The following is a 22,891-nucleotide window of genomic DNA, read 5'->3' on the forward strand; positions in this document are numbered from 1 at the left end:
TATATGGTCTATAACCCATGGTTTTTTCAGTAAATTTTCAAGGTTTTGTAAATGCTAATTCCTAACTATATATGGTCTATAACCTATGGTTTTTTCAGTGAATATATATATATATATATATATATATATATATATATATATATATATATATATATATATATATATATATATATATATATATATACATACAAACACGATCTCAGCATTCTCTCACCAGGAGCCAATATACTGGATACCAACGGCGCAGAAGAAGAGAGGAAGACCCAGGGTGCAGGTGAGCAGTGATTTTATTCAATAGCGTGGAAGGCCCACCTCAGCATAACGTTTCGGCCTACACAGAGGCCTTGGTCACATGACGCATAGGGGAGGGAAGGTAAATTTAAAGTGCAAGTGCAAGAATAGTTAAGCCGTGATTGGTTGCATTGGTCAGATGCTCCTGCAGTAAGTTCATAGACAAGAAAAACATACGGTAAGGCTGCTCAAATTACAGGATAATCCCCATTTAAATAGCTATACATGTGCAAAATCAGTAAGGTGTAAACAGTTATATCCAAAAATAGGGTTTTTTAAGAACACATATTGGGCATATTTACATGATAAAATATTCATTTGAAAATACGCACTTTATGATGTTATCTATGATTATATATATGAGATAAAATTCGTCAATTTAAAACCAGGATAAAACCATACAAAAGTTAAAATGAATGTTAACTTCTGATAGAAAAACACACTGATAATCATATTCAAATATTGCACATTTTTGTGATGGTTGGCACACACTACTTTATCTGTGCCATGGAGGAGATAAAACCTGTTTAAATACATTATCGCAGCCTCCATTGTTGTTAATAAAACGGTAACATCATCACTTTGCCAGCCTTCACAGGGAGCATTCGATATATTACAACCAAAGTGACAGTGCATAGTGGTAAGTATCAGATAAATTTGTTTTCTTTACTACTATTTTTTCATTCTTATAGCATATCCTAATCCTAGGCTATGCAGTTCCACTACTGTGTCCACATTGCTCATCAGACATAGGGCCTATGATGTTATGACAGTTGAATAACCCTATGTACACTCTCCTGGGATCTGCCATGCAGTAGAACCATGGAGTCTAGTTCACTATCTGTGCTTAGAGATCTTGTGAGAGGGGAGTGAGGTTCACAGGCAAGTATAAAAATCCTCTGTTGAGTTGAGACCTCCTGGTGTTTTATTGTCCATCTCAAGGATGTACCTGGTCTCTAACTTTCTCAAAGTTCCCTCTCTATTCCCTCCTCTCCTAAGGGGGCCCACAGAATCAATGGCATAGTATTTTAATAATGCACTGTTATTATTATGGCGCTCTTTGAAGTGTCGTGCCACCGGAAACGCAGAGTCCTTGGTGTTAATGGCTCGTATGTGCTGGAGTATCCTCTTGTGAACCTGCAACTTGGTGCTACCAATATATCGCAGGGCACAAGGACACTCCAGCACATACACCACATATTCGCTCTTGCAAGTAAGTTGTTTATTAATCTTTCGCGGGGTAGCTGAGAAGGGAACAGTATATTCTGATTTGTTGACCCTATGGAGGCAGGCCTTACAGCTGGAGCATTTTCCAAAGCCCCTGCTTTTGTCCATCCAGTTTTTATGTGTGACCACCTCAGGGCTAGACTTGACGAGGGCATCCCGCATAGAATATGCTTTCCTGAAGGTGATTGAAGGCTTGCCCGGCATTTTTCCACCTATAATAGGGTCACATCTAATTAGATCCCTATGTTTAATAACAGTTTTTCTGAGTGCGCCATGTTGCTTATTATAAGCCCAGATCAGTCTCACAGATTGTTTATCATGTGTCTCCATGGGTTTGGGTTTGTGCTTACGTTCCAGGGCCAGGTCACGGGGCAAAGCATTTGCCTTACGTATAGCCTTATCGATCTTGCCCACCGTGTCGCCCCTAGCCAAAAATCTAATTTTACTGGCTTCCTGAGCTTGGCTACATTGTGCATCAGTACTACACAATCGTCTAATTCGGAGCATCTCCCCGTAGGGGATGCTTCGGATCAGATGGGCGGGGTGATGGCTACTGGCAAGGAGCACAGTGTTCCTTGCCGTTGGCTTCCTGTACAGCTTGGTCTGTAGCTTACCCTTGCTGATCTCAATGGTGATATAAAGGAAGTGTACCTGAGATTGGCTGATGTCTGATGTAAACTCCAAGTTGTAGTTATTACAGTTAAGTGTGTCAATAAACTGCTCAGCTTGTGTTAGTGTGCCACGCCAAATTAAGAACACATCGTCAATATAACCATACCACTGAACAATGGATCTTGCAGCAATGTCAGCGTGCTCACCATAGAGGACCTGTCTCTCCCAGTAGCCCATATGCAAACAGGCATAACTGGGAGAGAAACAGGCCCCCATGGCTACCCCCCTGACCTGCTGATAATACTGGATGTTGAACATAAAGAATTTATGATTCAGACAAAATGTTTATCATAGACAAGATCATCCTATTATGTTCTGACATAATTATAGGTGTTTGTCCCAAATAAAATTCAATAGCTCTAATTCCATCCCGGTGCACAATACTGGTGTACAATGATGTTGCATCTAACGTTATTAGCCACCAGTTTGGATCCCATTCGATATCCTTAACTTTGCGGAGAAAGTCATTGGAGTCTTGGACAAAAGATGGTAAATTTTGTACATGTTCTTGTAAGAATGAGTCCACATAAATTGTTGTATTTTCCAATAAACCCCCGCAAGGCTGCAATAATAGGTCTGCCAGGAGGTTTAGCTGGATCCTTATGAATTTTTGGGATCAGATACAGAACAGGCGTGATGGGGTGGTCATTTTTTAAAAACTTCAGTTCATCCATGCTGATGAGACCATAGGACCGCCACCTCATCAGCAAGGAGTAGAAGTCTGTCTGGGCTTTTCTTACCACCCCCACATCACAATGTCTGTAGCAATCAGGATTGTTCAATTGAAAGAGGGCTTCTTCCAGATAGAGTTGTCATGGCCACAGTACAATATTACCCCCTTTGTCCGACTGCCTGACAATGATATTATCATCTTGCTGGATCTTTTTAACCAGTTTTAGGTATTGGTCATTCTGCTAGTATTTGTGTTGCTTAGTTTTGAGCATTTTGGTGTACAGCACCTTGATGTCATTAATAGCCGCTTCATGGAATATTTCTATGTTGTCATACAGCATAACAGGCGTATAGGTGGAACGTGGCTTGAAATTAGTTAGACCCCCTAAGTTGGTGTTCGGCTGTTCAGGTATTCTCTGTGAAATTGATTGTTCATATCTGAGGGACTCCATGTCATGTAGCAACGGGGCATCGCGCGCCAAGAGCCCTTGATTATTTATTTCCGCTCGCACCCCAGTTGCCCGTGTTTTACTCCCAGCAAAATGTTTTTGTAGCTTCAATTTACGGACAAATTTGAATAAATCGATCCTAATATTGGCATAATTGAAGTCACTAGGAGGACGATAAGACAGTCCCATCGACAGAATATGCAGTTCAGATGCAGAAAATGTAATGTTGGTAATGTAATGTAATTTGACTTATATAGCGCACAAATCACCCGAAGGTCTCAGGGCGCTTGCTTAGGGAACCCGTCCTGGTATTCCCTTGTGAGATACCCCGCCAGGGTATCCACAAGGTGAAAGCCAGGCATCCCGCCGCGAGGGGCCGTAGTGGAGATTAAGCAAGCTATTGCCCAGAGTCGCAGAGTGTGACCCCGTGAGTTGAGTAGGCACCGGCGCGAGAATTATCGAGTCCGTGGAATTTTGAGCCCGAGACCCTGCCGCGTCGGGAATCGAACCCTGGTCCACGGCCGCTCTCAGCCTCCGGGTCTGCCGCCTCTAACCACTGAGCCACACTTCTCCACATGGTAAGGTTTAAAACGGAGAGGGCAATACCTGATATTGCCGGTGAATTGCTTACTTCTTGTTCCACCGCCTGTTGAATTTCTTCTTTTTTTGTTGACTTGTTCCTTGAATTGGCTTTTTGGCGTTCGTAGCGCTTGGCGTTGCGGATTTTGCTTTTTGTTGCGCCGATACCCTGGGGCGAAGAGTCTCGCGTCTGTCCTTCCGTAAACACTCCACCTACTGGGCCAGCGAAAGCCGGGTAAACCCCATCTGGGGTTCAGCCTGCGAGGTATTAGAGTCTGTGTCGCTGTTCACACTGGAGCTGAGATTGGATTCAGAAGTGTTATCCTGTTGTGCTAAGCCAGGCATGGCTTTGGAAGTAGATGGTTGAGGAGGGGGGACATGCTTAAACGCTTTACTGGCTTTTATAGCATCATATTTTTTCGCGAACGTGAAAATTCGCCCCTCAGCATAGTCAGCCTTATCGCGTTGAAACTTGTAAGTTTTCCTTTTTCTAATTGTCTCCTCCTCTTTCTGTAGCCTTGCCATCATTTCACTCCTTAGCTTAGTGCATTCAGCAATTTCCTCAGTGCACGTAGCTTCAATCTCTGCATTCAATTCCTCAATCTTAGCTTGAGTTTTCACACGGTCACTATCAGCATATCGTACCAATATTTGCACCAGCCGACGGGAGGAGTCAAGGTTACACTCTGCCCACTTCCTGAGCATATCTGGATCAGGATCCTTGTAGCTGGGGGCTAGCATAACTCGCAACCCCCTAGGTATTCTATTAACCTCCAGATAGCGGCTCAGGGAGCGGTGCTTCCACCATTTCGACTGTTCACGCCTCATTAATTTCTCAAGTTTTTTAAACTTCTCACAGGTGCTGGCGTTTTCACTCTCCGCCGTTTCCTGCAATGTGGACACAGCTGCATCCCCGGCCGGGGAATCGTCAAACGCGTTAAGGGCTGCCAACTCCCTCCCAAGTAAAGCGTCTGCTGACATTGCACTTCCTAGGTGTTCTTCACGCACAATGCGCACTCACAGTTACAATAGCGGCTTGGACAAATGCTTTCCCCTATCTAACTCGGCACTCACTTCCTCACCGGCTCAATCTTTAAACGTGACGGCTTCACGAAACCGGGCTTCAGGTGCAACCAGAGACAGCCGTCCCAGCGCTCCTCGCCTGGCTCAGGTTACCGCCACTGTATGCAGCGTCTGGTTGCTGGAGCAGTTTCTCCCCAACGGGAGGCACTAATCGGCTTCCGGGTCAGCAGAGGTCTTGGCTTCCTGCTGCTCCGCCACTTGAGAAGGAAGGGTTCAACCAGAACCGGAGAAGCTCATAACGTAGAGATAAACACGATCTCAGCATTCTCTCACCAGGAGCCCATATACTGGATACCAACGGCGCAGAAGAATAGAGGAAGACCCAGGGTGCAGGTGAGCAGTGATTTTATTCAATAGCGTGGAAGGCCCACCTCAGCATAACGTTTCGGCCTACACAGAGGCCTTGGTCACATGACGCATAGGGGAGGGAAGGCAAAATTTAAAGTGCAAGTGCAAGAATAGTTAAGCCGTGATTGGTTGCATTGGTCAGATGCTCCTGCAGTAAGTTCATAGACATGAAAAACATACTGTAAGGCTGCTCAAATTGCAGGATAATCCCCGTTTAAATAGCTATACATGTGCAAAATCAGTAAGGTGTAAACAGTTATATCCAAAAATAGGGTTTATTAAGAACACATATTGGGCATATTTACATGATAAAATATTCATTTGAACATACGCACTTTATGATGTTATCTATGATTATATATGAGATAAAATTCATCAATTTAAAACCAGGATAAAACCATACAAAAGTTAAAATGAATGTTAACTTCTGATAGAAAAACACACTGATAATCATATTCAAATATTGCGCATTTTGTGATGGTTGGCACACACTACTTTGTCTATGCCACGGAGGAGATAATACCTGTTTAAATACATTATCGCAGCTTCCATTGTTGTTAATAAAACAGTAACATCATCACTTTGCCAGCCTTCACAGGGAGCATTCGATATATTACAACCAAAGTGACAGTGCATAGTGGTAAGTATCAGATAAATTTGTTTTCTTTACTACTATTTTTTCATTCTTATAGCATAGCCTAATCCTAGGCTATGCAGTTTGACTACTGTGTCCACATTGCTCGTCAGACATAGGGCCTATGATGTTATGACAGTTGAATAACCCTATGTACACTCTCCTGGGATCTACCATGCAGTAGAACCATGGAGTCTAGTTCACTATCTGTGCTTAGAGATCTTGTGAGAGGGGAGTGAGGTTCACAGGCAAGTATAAAAATCCTCTGAGGAGTTGAGACCTCCTGGTGTTTTACTGTCCATTTCAAGGATGTACCTGGTCTCTAACTTTCTCAAAGTTCCCTCTCTATCCCCTCCTCTCCTAAGGGGGCCCACAGAATCAATGGCATAGTATTTTAATAATGCACTGTTATTATTTTGGCACTCTTTGAAGTGTCGTGCCACCGGATACGCAGAGTCATTGGTGTTAATGTCTCATATGTGCTGGAGTTTCCTCTTGTGAACCTGCAACTTGGTGCTACCAATATATCGCAGGCCACAAGGACACTTCAGCACATACACCACGTATTCGCTCTTGCAAGTAAGTTGTTTATTAATCTTGCGCGGGGTAGCTGAGAAAGGAACAGTATATTCTGATTTGTTGACCCCATGGAGGCAGGCCTTACAGCTGGAGCATTTTCTAAAGCCCCTGCTTTTGTCCATCCAGTTTTTATGTGTGACCACCTCAGGGCTAGACTTGACCAGGGCATCGTGCATAGAATACGCTTTCCTGAAGGTGATTGAAGGCTTGCGCGGCATTTTTTAACCTATAATAGGGTCACATCTAAATTGATCCCAATGTTTGATAACAGTTTTTCTGAGTATGCCATGATGCTTATTATAAGCCCAGACCAGTCTCACTGATTGTTTATCATGTGTCTCCATGGGTTTGGGTCTTTGCTTACGTTCCAGGGCCAGGTCACGGGGCAAAGCATTTGCCTTACGTATAGCCTTATCGATCTCGCCCACCTTGTAGCCCCTAGCCAAAAATCTAATTTTACTGGCTTCCTGAGCTTGGCTACATTGTGCATCAGTACTACACAATCGTCTAATTCGGAGCATCTCCCCGTGGAGGATGCTTCGGATCAGATGGGCGGGGTGATGGCTACTGGCATGGAGCACAGTGTTCCCTGCCGTTGGCCTCCTGTACAGCTTGGTCTGTAGCTTACCCTTGCTGATCTCAATGGTGATATCAAGGAAGCGTACCTGAGATTGGCTGATGTCTGATGTAAACTCCAAGTTGTAGTTATTCCAGTTAAGAGTGTCAATAAACTGCTCAGCTTGTGTTAGTGTACCACGCCAAATTAGGAACACATTGTCAATATAACGATACCCCTGAACAATGGAATGTCAGCGTGCTCACCATCGAGGACCTGTCTCTCCCAGTAGCCCATATGCAAACAGGCATAACTGGGAGAGAAACAGGCCCCCATGGCTACCCCCGACCTGCTGATAATACTGGTTGTTGATCATAAAGAAATTATGATTCAGACAAAAGTTTATCATAGACAAGATCATCCTATTATGTTCTGACATAATTATAGGTCTTTGTCCCAAATAGAATTCAATAGCTCTAATTCCATCCCGGTGCACAATACTGGTGTACAATGATGTTACATCTAACGTTATTAGCCACCAGTTTGGATCCCACTCGATATCCTTAACTTTGCGGAGGAAGTCATTGGAGTCTTGGACAAAAGATGGTAAATTTTGTACATGTTCTTGTAAGAATGAGTCCACATAAATTGTTGTATTTTCCAATAAACCCCCGCAGGCTGCAATAATAGTTCTGCCAGGAGGTTTAGCTGGATCCTTATGAATTTTTGGGATCCGATACAGAACAGGCGTGATGGGGTGGTCATTTTTTAAAAACTTCAGTTCATCCATGCTGATGAGACCATAGGACCGCCACCCCATCAGCAAGGAGTAGAAGTCTGTCTGGGCTTTTCTTACCACCCCCACATCACAATGTCTGTAGTAATCAGGATTGTTCAATTGAAAGAGGGCTTCTTCCAGATAGAGTTGTCTGGAAAGGGGCGACCGAATCGGTCCCCCCGAACTTATGGCCGAGTGCCTCGATCCCCCCGGGAAGCCATTTTGGGCGGGAGGCGCGTCTCATCTGGTATGCCCGAAGCGGCGTAGCTGGGGCGCGCTCGTTCCCGCCCTAAAGTGGGCTGGCCTAGACACCGACGCAGCCAGCCACGCCCTCAGGGGCGGGTATACGCCCGCCCTGAAGACGGATAAAAAGGGACGCAAGACCAGAAGACATCCTCTTGTTCTTGTGCTCTGAAGCTGCACCTCCTCGCTGCACGTGAGCTCGGGACAGAACGAAGAGCCAATTTTGAGCGTTTTTAATCTCTCTATTTGTTTTTTAGATACTTCGTCGAAAGGATGCCCAAGAAAGGAGCAAAGGGAATGTCGACTGACCAGTTGGTTCGGGCACTCATGAAGGACATGTCCGAAATTAAGAAGCGGTTGGCGGAGCGAGACGGCGAGGAGGGATCGGGGCGTCCACCGGCCGGAGGGAAGCCAAAGAGGCCGAGAAGGGGGCCGGTCGGGGGAGACGTCCCGGTTCCCTGTTCTCCGCTCGAGGCGCCAGCCCCGGTACCGGCCCCGGTACCGGTTGAGGGGAATCCGATTCCCGTGATAGTCACCCCGACGTCTGCCGAAGATATGCCTCCCGAATTGGCGGCACAGTTAGCAGCATGGTTGGGGGACAGTAATGGGGGCGCCATGGCTACCGAAGCGCAAGCACTCATAAAGCAGTTGCGCGAGAAACGTGATGCAGCCAAGGTGCCCGCGCCGGATGCGGCGATAGACAAGCCACGAGGGACGGAAGCAGCGTCCGGTGCAGGTAAGCGGCCTTTGCCGATTGCAAGGGATGAGTCAACACCCTCTCGTAGAGAAAGATTGGGGCAACATGTTCCTTTGCCAATAAAGGAAAAGATTTGGGCGGGGGAATACGTTAACATTTTCTCCCTGCTCGTTGATCATTATGAGGTCGAAACTGTTAAGGGTCAAAAGGATCTGATGCATCCGAGTGTTTGGCGCGCAAAAATGGCCGCCTTTAAAGTGAATGAAAATATTGGTAACTGGGGGAATGCTTGGGGAATTTTCACGGCAATTTTGGGGGAACGAAGGCCTGATTTGCTCCCTGAATTTCCAGTATATCAGTCACGAATTATGGGGTACTCGACATCACACCAAGGTAACCAATGGTTCTGTTATGATAACCTTTTCAGGAAAGCGATGGAGCATAACAAAAGTTTAACCTGGGATTGTTACGATTCTTTAACATGGAATAAGATGAAAGAGTCGGGAATGTTGAAAGTGCCATTGGTGGGGAGTGCTGTTAGTGAGTCCTCCCGCCAAAATGGGGGGACACCCTTTCGGTCGGGTACGGGTACAGACGATTACCCGAGACCCGCCGGCAATACAGGGAAGAGGGGGTTCTGTTTTAATTTCAACAGAAGCAAATGTACTAGGCCCTCGGGATCTTGTAAGTTCAAACACGAATGTAGTGGTTGTGGGGCACCCCATCCTGAGTCCTCGTGCAGAGCCAAATCGGGTGAAAATGGGGGCAGAGGAGGCGCTAAACAGGTCTAATATAGTCCGAGGGGCGCCTTTACCAACCCCGATTGATACCCTGGCGATGATTCCCTGGCTCAGCGATTACCCAGATCGTACTTCTGCTGGGGTGCTACGAAACGGTTTTTCATATGGTTTCCGCATCCCGGTGGGTAACTTTCAGGGTGTCGGGACGTGCAAAAATCAACTTTCCGTCTTGCAGCATACTACTGTAGTACAGGATAAGATCCGGAAAGAGGTTACCCGAGGTCGGGTTGCCGGCCCGTTTCCTGTCCCCCCAGTACCGAACTTTGTTTGTTCTCCTTTAGGGGTGGTCCCCAAGAAGGACCCGGGTGAGTTTCGATTGATTCACAATTTATCAGCCCCTCATGGCCTTTCTGTAAACGATGCAATTAATCCAGAAATGTGTTCGGTGCGGTACGCATCATTCGATGAGGCCGTAGCCATTTTGAATCGCCTGGGGCCCGGGACGCTGATGGCGAAATCAGATATCGAGTCAGCGTTCCGTTTGCTCCCGGTATACCCGGATGACCAACGTTTGTTGGGATTCATGTTTCAAGGTTTGTATTACATGGACAGGTGTATGCCAATGGGGTGCTCGATATCTTGTGCTTATTTCGAGAAATTCAGTAGTTTTCTGCAATGGGTTTACACGAAGAAAACAGGTTTTCGGAATGTGATGCATTACCTCGACGACTTTCTGTTCCTTGGGGCCGCTGGGGATGATGAATGTGCCCGGGCCTTGACTGAATTTTGTGCTTTAATGAATCAATTTGGCGTGCCGTTGGCACCAGGTAAAACTGTGGGTCCCACGACTTGCCTCGAGTTCCTCGGGATCGAGTTGGACTCTAGTGAGGGTTGTTTTCGTTTACCAGCTTCCAAAGTATCGAAATTCAAGACAGCCCTGCAAATGTGTATCACTGCATCTAAAGTTACGCTGCATCAATTGCAGCAATTGGTGGGGAAGTTGAATTTTGCCTTAAGGGTGATCCCGATGGCCCGCCCCTTCTCCCGTTCGATTGCACAGGCGATGGTCGGCCTAAAGGAGGGTCACCATCGCACGAGGTTATCGGCCGAGGTCCGCCAAGACATGCGTATTTGGTTAGCATTTTTGGCGGATTTCAATGGTCGAGTCGTCTGGAACAAACCGGCTTTGTCCTCTGAAGAGCTTGGTCTATGGACGGATTCAGCGGGAAGCATGGGTTTCGGCGCCATCTTCGGCACAAAATGGTCGGCACAAAAGTGGCCAACATGGTGGCACGATGAGGGGCTGACGAGTAATATTGCTTTCCTTGAGCTGTTTCCTATTTTGGTGGCCCTCAGATCCTGGCCCGATGGATTCAAAAATCATTCTGTCATATTTTGGTCTGACAATATGACCGTTGTAGAATGCATTAATAGTCAGGCAGCACGTTGTAAAATGATTTTGAGGCTGCTTAAAGAAATTGTCCTACTGTGTATGCAACTGAACGTGGTATTCAGAGCAAAACATGTCCCGGGGGTGATGAATCAGGCTGCTGATGCACTGTCTCGTTTTCAAATGCAGGCTTTCTCGGGTTTCCTTCCCTCAGCGGACCCCGAGCCAGCACCCTTTCCCGAAGCTCTCTGGTCTCTCGGTGCCCCGAACTTCGTTACCTCGTGGGAGAGAGTCTAGCACCAAGGACGAGGAAGGCATACGAAGGGGCGTTTCGGGCTTATTTGGCCTTTTTGGGGACTGAGAGAGGGGGACTTTGGGGGCATGAGGATTGGGTAGTACATTTTCTGATGTCCTTGCGTAAGGCTGGGAAGTCGGTGGCTACAGCCCAGAGGCATCGTGCTGCCATCTCCTTTGTTGCCAGGGCTCATAATATCCAGGACCCGACAGCGTCTTTTGCTGTACAGAAAGCGCTGCGTGGGTGGCAACGCCTTGAGGGTCGCAGAGTAGACGAGAGGCGCCCGATAGGTCTGGATAGGTTGTCCCAGTTGCTGGCCACACTCCCCGACATATGCTCGTCTCAGTTCAAAGCCTGTTTGTTCCGAGCCGCTTTTACGCTTGCATTTCACGGGGCTATGAGGATAAGTGAGCTGGTGGCAAGGAGCAAGCGGGATGTGGCGGGGGGTTTGTGCCGGGAACACGTTCAGATCAGGGGTGAGACTATGACGGTATCCTTTGTCAAGTCAAAAACCGATCAAAGTGGGGTGGGAGACTGCATAGTCATTCGCAGGATTCCAGGGTCCTCCATGTGTCCGGTGAGGTGTTTAGAGGATTACCTAGCACAAAGGGTGGCATCATGGGGGGGGACAATGTTGAGACACGCGGACGCCACCCCACTGACGAAGTTTCAGTTTCAGCGGGTGCTCGCGATGTCAATTACCGCAGCAGGCTTGGACCCGGGTGAGTTTGGGACCCATTCCTTTCGGATAGGGGCTGCCACTGAAGCTGCAGCCAGGGGTCTTAATGTGGAACAAGTAAAACGAGTGGGGCGTTGGTCCTCCAACTGTTATAAGAGGTATGTGCGGTTGCACATGTTGTGAAGCTGTAACAATGTACTCACGCTTCTTGTCTTTTGTTTGGTTTTCAGTTACGCAAGCCTTCGAGGCGGGGCGGACTATGCAGTCGACCCAACACCGGGCCAGCGGTCAGACATCACCGGCTGTGAGAAAGGAGGTGTGGGTCGTGGGCCACTCATACGTGAGGCGTGCCGCAGACGTATTCAAAGCAGGTGACATGATTCACGTAGCTGGGGAATACGGGTACAGGATGTCCTTCTACGGAAGGGGCGGTCTCTGTATTGACCAGTTTCAAGCTTACTTTGAGGGTTTGTTAGGGCGGATGAGGTCACCGCCGTCTATAGTCATAGTACATTTAGGGGGCAATGATTTGGTCACCACCGGTAGACGACTTCTCCTGGAGGCAATGCTTTCCACCGTAAGTTGGTTGGCGAGGAAAGTTCCGGGGTGCATAATTGCGTGGTCTCATATGATCCCACGAAAAGTGTGGCGGGGGGCTATTTTGATCCCTGCTTTGAACCATTCTGTTAGGAAACTTAATAACAAAATGAGTAGGTTGTTCCGTTCCAGGACATTGCATGCTATCTCGCACGGTTGTATTAATGATGACAGTATGTATATGGGGGATGGTGTGCATTTGTCTCGGGTGGGAAATGAGTTACTCATAGGAGACTTCTTAGCATGGTTAAAAACGTTGGAACATGACCTTTAGCTAGGAGTTTTGGTGGGGGGCCCGGATAGCCGGTCAACTATCCGGGCCTGTGGCGGTAAGGTCATGATCGGTGAGCACTAATTAGTAGATCCCTATGAGTGGGCGTCACCCAACACGGATGGGAGCGCTCGGGAGAGGTGGCCATTGGCCCCTCAATGGGGAGGCGGTCCCTTCTAAGGATGGGTCGCCGGAAGTAAAGGAAAGGCGGTCAAGGCCCCTTCCTTTGTAGGAGGGGTTACAGCCCCCTCCTGGGGAATTTCCCGGGGCCAGTGACATCTGCGACGGCAGATGCGGTAAGTTGTGTGGGGTTGGGATAAGGGCCACGATACCTTCTAGATACCTCACACGAGTATTCGAACGACCTTTAACTGGCGTCGAGTTTTAGGTGCCCCCGTCAAGTCAAGGGAAATTGGTAATAGTTGCACTTGAGGTACGCCTCCGTGCTGTCGCCCATCCCAAGTGGGAGGGGTAAGTCCGGTTAGGGATCTTGACACCGGTTATGACCTTGCCGTTGGCCCTTAAACGTTAGGTTGTACAATTTCAATATGTCAAGAAATGTTTTGTAGGTTGCTAGTTCGGCTAGGAGAACCTCTGTATTAGAGAATCTGTTAAGGTTAGCCAAACATCGCAATATGGTAATGAAATTGTACATAACATGAAACGTTTAATGTTTTAATTTTGTTTTAATAAATACGGCCGGGATGGTCACTCCATCCCACTTCCAAAAACTTCAAGAACTGTTTCCGGTTCCACTCCTTTTTGGGATTGTGTTGAGAGGGGGTGGCGGGTATCTCGGCTATATGGAAAGGGGCGACCGAATCGGTCCCCCCGAACTTATGGCCGAGTGCCTCGATCCCCCCGGGAAGCCATTTTGGGCGGGAGGCGCGTCTCAGCTGGTATGCCCGAAGCGGCGTAGCTGGGGCGCGCTCGTTCCCGCCCTAGAGTGGGCTGGCCTAGACACCGACGCAGCCAGCCACGCCCTCAGGGGCGGGTATACGCCCGCCCTGAAGACGGATAAAAAGGGACGCAAGACCAGAAGACATCCTCTTGTTCTTGTGCTCTGAAGCTGCACCTCCTCGCTGCACGTGAGCTCGGGACAGAACGAAGAGCCAATTTTGACCCACCCACCAGCCCCTGAAGACAGCCAGTTGTGTATAATAGAGTTGATTAATTTTGTTTTGTTTTCGTTTCCAGGTTGTAGTGCCATGTTGATTTCGAGTTAATAAAGAATGTTCGTTTTGAGTATGTTTGCCATTAAAGATATTCAGTTTAGTGTCGAATTTTGATGTATGCTCTTTCGGTCTTGGTGGCCAATGTATTCTTAGGTTACTGTGCACTGTCGTATTTATTTTGGTAGGCGGTAAGGTCATGATCGGTGAGCACTAATTAGTAGATCCCTATGAGTGGGCGTCACCCAACACGGATGGGAGCGCTCGGGAGAGGTGGCCATTGGCCCCTCAATGGGGAGGCGGTCCCTTCTAAGGATGGGTCGCCGGAAGTAAAGGAAAGGCGGTCAAGGCCCCTTCCTTTGTAGGAGGGGTTACAGCCCCCTCCTGGGGAATTTCCCGGGGCCAGTGACATCTGCGACGGCAGATGCGGTAAGTTGTGTGGGGTTGGGATAAGGGCCACGATACCTTCTAGATACCTCACACGAGTATTCGAACGACCTTTAACTGGCGTCGAGTTTTAGGTGCCCCCGTCAAGTCAAGGGAAATTGGTAATAGTTGCACTTGAGGTACGCCTCCGTGCTGTCGCCCATCCCAAGTGGGAGGGGTAAGTCCGGTTAGGGATCTTGACACCGGTTATGACCTTGCCGTTGGCCCTTAAACGTTAGGTTGTACAATTTCAATATGTCAAGAAATGTTTTGTAGGTTGCTAGTTCGGCTAGGAGAACCTCTGTATTAGAGAATCTGTTAAGGTTAGCCAAACATCGCAATATGGTAATGAAATTGTACATAACATGAAACGTTTAATGTTTTAATTTTGTTTTAATAAATACGGCCGGGATGGTCACTCCATCCCACTTCCAAAAACTTCAAGAACTGTTTCCGGTTCCACTCCTTTTTGGGATTGTGTTGAGAGGGGGTGGCGGGTATCTCGGCTATATGGGCCACAGTACAATATTACCCCCTTTGTCCGACTGCCTGACAATGATATTATCATCTTGCTGGATCTTTTTAACCAGTTTTAGGTATTGGTCGTTCTGCTGGTATTTGTGTTGCTTAGCTTTGAGCATTTTGGTGTGAGAAGGTAGAGATTGTTTTGCTGCATAGCTTTTCTCGGGGTGTGCAGTAAGGGCGTTAAACGCAAAAAGATATAATTTTTTCCCGAAAAAAAATACGGGGTGCGCGCACCCGGTCGTGCACACCTATTTACAAGAGTGTGAAAATGGAGATAAATCAGAAGTTTGAGTGGTTAGATATAAGGTGGCTCTGAAAAGAGCCCTTGTGTTAATTGAGTGTTTTCTGCATTTATAAGTAAGTACCGATGCAGAGCCTGATGTTGCAGAGGAAGATTCTGTTTCCCTCATTCGTGAAATGAACACCGTCTCTCCTATAGACGTCTTGCATGTGGTATCGCAAGTTGTTGTGGTAAATAGAACCCATGCTATAATCTCTGAGGAACGCAGAAACAGATTTATTTACATGTCTCCTTGCTTTCTCAAATTGTGCACAATGTTGATTGGACCAATTCCATTTCTGTCTTTGGCATATATTGGAATATACCAAGGCAGATCGAGGAAAAAGTGTCATCAATTGTCGAAAGGTGTCTTTTAGAAGCATTTCCAGACCTACCCCAGTGATTGTGCCTAGATCGTTCCCACCACAGTGCACAATTATAAGGTCTGGTTCTGGGAGATGCATAAAAGTTTTCACCAATGGAATCAATTGGTGACATTTCAATCCTCTTTTGCCAATCCATGTTATGTGTACATTTGGTAAGCCGAGGTTGCAAATTCGTCTGCCTACTGCATATTTTTCACTCCAGTGAATATAACTGTGTCCTATTAGCCAGTCCTTCATTTTCAAGGGATTTGTAGTCGTCCTCCGATCGGTTCTGGAAGTGGAATGGGAGTTAGAAGTTGAAATTCTAAATAAAGAAAAAGGAAGAGGCTGGGTGTGGTTAAAAAAATAAAAATGATTGGTTGATTGTAATAAGTGGAGATTGAACAGTACGTTGCATGTTAATGTTTATGTTAAACGAAAAGTACTATTGGGTGTGAAAAAACAAGACATGTAACAGAGCTGTGGATTGGCAGGTGTTTCTGGAGGGAAAATAGTCTTCTTAGTTTGTTGTAGAACGTTGAGACATGAACTTTTGACCTGTGCCTTCAGCAAGGTGCAGAATGAGGTGTAACCATGGAAACAGCCAGAGATGGCAGTTGGTGATGGGTTCACTCTTTGGTGCCTCTGCATCTGCACTCTGTTCTGTGGTGGCAGGCGGAGAACTGTTTGTTATTGTGGAGATGAAAGTGTGATAAGGAGAGAAATACGACATAGCGTTTGGCCTGTAGAAGCGTGGGAGCAGTGATTAAGTCTGAGTGAAGCGGAACTGTGGCGGTGCTTGGTAACAGTGAAAAATTTTTTTTAACAGTGGTATAACTGTCTGTACGGTGCGCGACCTACTAAGAAAGAGTTCACGGGCCGTAATTGGCTTGCAGGTTCTAGTATCAGTAAGTGAGGTCGAGAAAAGAAAACATTCAGGACTTTATTTATGAAGGCCTTGCGCCACCGGTGCGTCACTTTTTCTCATTTTAAAAAATGAGGCACCGGGGGCGGAAGGTCTTCATAAATAAGGTCCTCAGTGTCTACAGTTAAGGTTATGTGGAACCCATGAATAGTTTTTCAATATGAAATCATTTCAGTTGAGATTATGGATTAAAAGAGAAACTGTGAATATTTGAAATGTTTATTTAGAAATGTACTGTTTTAAAGGCAAATCATTATGCAATATGAGTACAGAAATTGCAAAAAACACAGTAATTGGTATTGTCAGTAGTACACGGAATACAAACGCTATAGTTGAAGAAAAATGAATATAGTTGGAAAAAAACATTGTACACTCTTATAAGGAAGTATATCATATTTTAATAAATGGAAGAAGGTCTCTGGCCTTTCAGTTAGGGAACGATATATGAAAATGCAAGTGGTTATACATCATTACTTTATCAATCAGCTGTCTACATGCGAAGCACTATCAAGTTTGTGTTATGTTACTGTGTACGGGGAAAAAAAGGCGCCAAAAGCGACAAAATGGCGAGAGGTGCATGTATGTAATCTGTTGGATGGTGCGCAAATCAGTATTGAGGAGAACTACTGTATTGATATATCTTTTGAAGGTTGCAGTATTGCATTTGAAATGCAGCACAAGTAACAATGGAAATATTGTTGAAAGAACATATTTTTCTGTAAAGTATTTTAAATTAATAATTTTATAGAAAATTAAAGGAGCAGAGGCGTGTGAGGCGGAAATAAGCAGTTGAGATGCGAAATGGCGTTTACAGTTATAAAAAACTCGTTTAAAATTTACACATTAATTAGGGTACATGTAGCATATATTAGCGAGTTTTGCATCGAGTACGTTTGAAATAACCTTACATAAGATATGCAATAGAATTGTTGAGATTAGACTGTAAAAAAATAAAGTTGAAAATCGAGTAGCTGAAGAAACAAATGTAGTCCACATAAAAGATCAAAATTTAAACAACACGAAATCATAATGTCCACTGTTAGTAAAGCCAATAGGTCTGTTCTTCAAAAGAAAATATGGAAAAGAACGTGAAGAATATAGGGAAGCAAAAGGAAATGAGGACGTCAATGGTTTGTATAAGAGTTATTGAAGCATTGTTTAGGCAAAATAGGTAGCTTCTGCTTGTAACAGGAAATTACTTTTATCATTTGAAAGTATGTCAGCCATCCAATGGAAAAGAGTAAAGCAGTACTCATGATCTGTTAAAATCGGAGCCTCTTTTATTATCAGAGGGCAGGTCGGTGGGTTTTTGATGTAGTTCTCTGTTAGGAAAGAGTTAACCGTCCATTGTGTAGGCAAAGTATGCAGCAAGTGCTTCTAATAGGAAATCACTGTTATCATCTGAAAACATGTCAGCCATCCAATTGAGAAGAGGAAAGCAGCATTCATGATCTGTCATTATTGGAGCGTCTTTTACCATCATAGGGCAGCTCGGTGGGTTTTCGATGTAGCTCTCTGTTAGGAAATCTTGCGCCGCTGCGAATATATTCCAATGACCCAGAACTCCTTGTATCACTGCAAAGGCCATAAACCCTCCGTTGTAACAAAGCTGTTCATGATCAAGTAACGGATTCATGAGGTGATTGTAATTCGGTTCAGGAGGTACCAAATTGCAGAGACATAAATCCAGGGCCCACGTGAAATCACAGCTCAGGCAATGAAATACAGGCTGCACACAGGTGAAATACGAATATCGAAATGATAATCGATATGAAGTATTCAAAGTTGAGAGTGGTAAGGTGCCGTAGTACAGAAGCATTCTCTGTCGAAATAGTTCTAAGTGGTCCGGCTCGTTTGCGAAGGCAGGAGGGACATCCATTTTGAATTTCCCAAGATGGTAAAGGAAACGGCGCAGCACTGCCGGTTGTATAGCAACTCCACAGAATTAGGTCGCCGGCTATGCAGTGGAGAGGAGCAGAATGACTTGATAAATTTTCTAGGAGTCTAGTCACTTATATATTGCTTAGTAGTTATCAAAAAAGTAGCTTTTCTTGAACTGGAGGATGCGTTAAAAAATAAGGGAGTAATTTGAGGAAGTTGTAAAGCAAGGTCAATTTTTTTTTTACATCAATGCTGTTTTCTGTGAATGTTAGCTAAGTGAAAGATATGTGTGTGAGCAGATGCAACGTTCAGTTTTAAATGTGACAATGGCGCTCTTGTTCATGTCTTCCGATTCAAGGTCGGTATTCACTGCCAAATACAAAGATCAAGAAACGCATGCTTGGGGTAGATAGTCTGCATTCTTAAAGGAAAGCAAATGAAGGGTTATTTTTACCGCGTTAGCATTGTCGTTTAAAAAGTTACAGTGATTTCCATTATATGTTAAGAAAGTGTCACTGATGAAGACTGAAAATAAATCCTTATAAATAACAGGGACTGGTGTATTTTAGAAAAGGTGTGTAACATTACATGAATTGTGAAATAAAAATAATGAAATTGAAAGTGTATGGTTTGAAAATGAAAAGTAGAGGTTTATAGTTCACGTTTTGAAAGCAGTTCTAGAGGGTCAGATGCATGATAGATTTATAAAAAATAGAACATGTTTTTCAATAGTATTATGGAAAAAATATGTGCCTTTATGTACTATTTACATTATCTGCCTGTTGCCTATTCTTTGAGTTTTAGTAATCCTGTGTCTTATAAGTTTTCCAGGGGCGGTGTGAGGTTCATGGTGGGTTTGGGCAGGGAGGGTAGGTTGGGGGTTTGTAATAGGGGGTCCGGGTGGGGTGGAGTGCGGAGTTTAGTGAAGAGTGAGGGGGGCGGGGGGTTAGGGTGTTTGGTAATGGAGCAGAGTCAGAGGATGCCACATTTCTGTTATGGGGTGCCACGGAAATATGTATTTATTCTCAGAGGTTTATTATATTAAGGATATATATCAACATGGTGGCTCTTGTCGTTTTGTGGTTCTGTGCATGTTTATAATGCTGGCCCTGTAGTTTTTGTTTATGGACCTTATTACGACACACAGGGGAGCCACGTTGGACAGTTGGAGATCAGAGACTTAGGAAATAAAACTTTATAATTGTAAGGGCTCTAAGCGATACAAATCGCCCGTTCTCGGTGTAAAAAATATCACCGCTATTGGTGGTATTTTCTACGGTGTTAGTGCTCGAAGGAGAATAGTAACATATATGTGAAAGAAAATTCTGTAACAGGCTCAGCATTTCACATTATCGCGTGAAAACAAAAGTTGTTCTCACATAGCAATAAGTCTCTTATAATTAAGGGACGGAGTGTATCTAGTGCTATTTACTACACTGCTATGTGAACGATGTCGAATGTTTCATAAGGGGAGGCTTTAAAAGTTTTTCGATAAACTGGTTTTCCAGGGAAGTGGGTGGAGTGTTCCGTGTAAATTGCAGAATAGAAACTAGTAAGAACCAATTGGAAGTGTTGTTTTAAAGTCACATGACTGCACATGCGTGTCTCGACGCCTGTACGCGATAGGTGGGTGTGCGCACCCGGTCGCGCACTAAAAGAAAGCGGCGAGAAAATATCAGGTAATATGCTCTTGAAGCTTGTTTTGGTACAAAGAGTTAGTTCTGAAAAGAACTTTTTTTTCTTTTTTTTTTTTTGGAAACAAGTGTTATGATGCTTTCGATTTCTTAAAGTTGCTACTACATTTTTCAGTATGTAATACTATTAAAATGAAGTGAAGAAATGTATCTTTTCTTGGGGCATTTATGACTTTCAATTTTGAGTTTAATAAGAACGAGGCTCTGCTCTCCATACAAAAGAATTTCTCCACACTCGTTGCATTTCATGTGCACCTTCGCAAGATATGGTCTCAAGTCCATCTCAGCACTCGATGGAGATACAGGTCGTCCACCAGAAGATGTGCTGGCCACCTCTGATGGTAATAGCGTGGCCAGGGCTCTTGTCGATGCTTTTGCATAATGCTCAGGGCGCCTTTGTTTAACATGCCGCAGCATGGTGTGTATAGAAAAGGAATATTTTCTATTTGGATTTCCCCTTGAGAGCTCCGAATTGCATATCGTGCAGGTTACTTTTGGCGCATTCACTTTCTTTTGATCTTCAGGATAAGTAAAAAATTGCCAAATGAAAGATTCCTTTTTTCTTCTTAACGGTGGTCGCTCATTTCCTTCAGATTCGGAAGATGAATGCGAAAGGGCAGCCATTTCAGCAAAGTTTTCTGGAAGATGCTCGACGTTGTTGTCTCTTGAGAGTAGAAAAGATTGTGAGGAAAGTGGGTGGAGTGCTTCGTGTAAATTCCAGAACAGAAACTACTAAGAACCAATTGCAAGTGTTGTTTTCAAGTCACATGACTTTACATGCGCTTCTTAGGACGTGTAGGCGGTGACACTATGTAGTTACGAACGTGATTTCATACTTAGGAACTAGCATTCAAAAAACCTATGAAATTCACTGAAAAAACCATAGGTTTTACACACGTTATAGTTAGGAAATAGCATTTGAAAAACCTATGAAATTCACTGAAAAAACCCTAGGTTTTACACACGTTATAGTTAGGAAGTAGCATTTAAAAAACCTATGAAATTCACTGAAAAAACCATAGGTTTGACATCAGTTATAGTTAGCTGGAAATTTTACTGACATAAAACCAATGAAATTCCACGTTATAGTTAGTTGGACTCACTATAACTTGAGCGTGTAATGCACTGCTGATGACATTACATATTACATCACTCATGACATGGTCAGTGACATCACTTATGACACCATCCAGTGAATGTGTGTCTTTCTAAAAAATAAATATGTTTTATATATGTATATGTAAAGGTCAAGGGAAGAATAAATGTTTAAATTATTGTCTTAATGAATGTTTTTTTCAAAAAGAAATGATTGGATAACTGGCTTATTAAGTGTATCTTAGTGAATACATATATTAGCGAGTAATGTTTAAATATTTAAATATATGTATCAGTGTTTCACTTTGTGAATAAGTGGCTGCATGGGTTGATGAGTACCTACATGTGTGTGTATATGGGTTATTAGATGTTTTTTTAGTATCAGTATGAGTGTCTCTATGGTTTGGTGGGGGTGTTACTTATCATATAGATCCATCAATGACTGACTCACTGTTTCTATGTTTTTTGAAGACAGCATATGTGCAGGACTGTATGGGTGGATGAGTGTGTATATGTGTGTGCTAGTGAGTGAATGCCTGCCTCACTAGTGTCTTTATCAGTAACGAGATATGTTTTAATTTAGTATATGTGAGTATTGATATATATAAGTCAGTATATGTGAGACTAAGAGATAGAAAGAGTTCCTGTTTAAATAAGTATGTGTTTCTATAAGTGATTGTTTAAGAGAGTAAGTATGTATAAGTTTCTTTAGAAGTAACGTGGTAGTGTGTGTATAGTTTTATATGCAAATAAATGGATGTTCAATAGTTTATTTGCATGTGTGAGTATGTGTGTGAGTAACTTTTGGATGATTGTCGGTGTGTAACAGGATGTATAGGTGTATCACTACATATGATGAGTGAGTATATGTATGAGTGACTATATAGAACTGTTGGTGAATGAGAGAATGTGTATATAGATGGTGGAATTACTGAATTGGTTGTTGTAACTGGTATGGGTATCTCCATTTTTTTGAAAATGTTAATTTCTATTTTCCAATATGTGTTTTAAGGGTTACATTACACTTAAAGGAGGTCTGTCATCAGTGATGTCATGAGTGATGTCACTGACCATGTCATGAGTGATGTAATATGTAATGTCATCAGCAGTGCATTACACGCGCAAGTTATAGTGAGTCCAACTAACTATAACGTGGAATTTCATTGGTTTTATGTCAGTAAAATTTCCAGCTAACTATAACTGGTGTCAAACCTATGGTTTTTTCAGTGAATTTCACAGGTTTTTTAAATGCTACTTCCTAACTATAACGTGTGTAAAACCTAGGGTTTTTTCAGTGAATTTCATAGGTTTTTCAAATGCTATTTCCTAACTATAACGTGTGTAAAACCTATGTTTTTTTCAGTGAATATATATATATATATATATTCACTGAAAAAAACATAGGTTATAGACCATATATAGTTAGGAATTAGCATTTACAAAACCTTAAAAATTCACTGAAAAAAACATAGGTTATAGACCATATATAGTTAGGGATTAGCATTTACAAAACCTTATTTTACTTGCACAAAACCATTGAAATTCGCATATATAGTTAGTTGCACTAACTATATATCGCGCACCCGCAATCCACTGCTGATGATGTCACATATTACATCATTCATGACATGGTCAGTGACATCACTGATGACATCACTGATGGCATCTCAAATGACATAGAGTGCAGTAAACTGGCTTCTACAGGCACAGGTTCTCCACTCAGAGTCAAAAATACCAATCCTGTTGTA

Source organism: Lissotriton vulgaris, chromosome 4_1, assembly GCF_964263255.1.
Source record: "Lissotriton vulgaris chromosome 4_1, aLisVul1.2, whole genome shotgun sequence".
NCBI classification, from domain to species: domain Eukaryota; kingdom Metazoa; phylum Chordata; class Amphibia; order Caudata; family Salamandridae; genus Lissotriton; species Lissotriton vulgaris.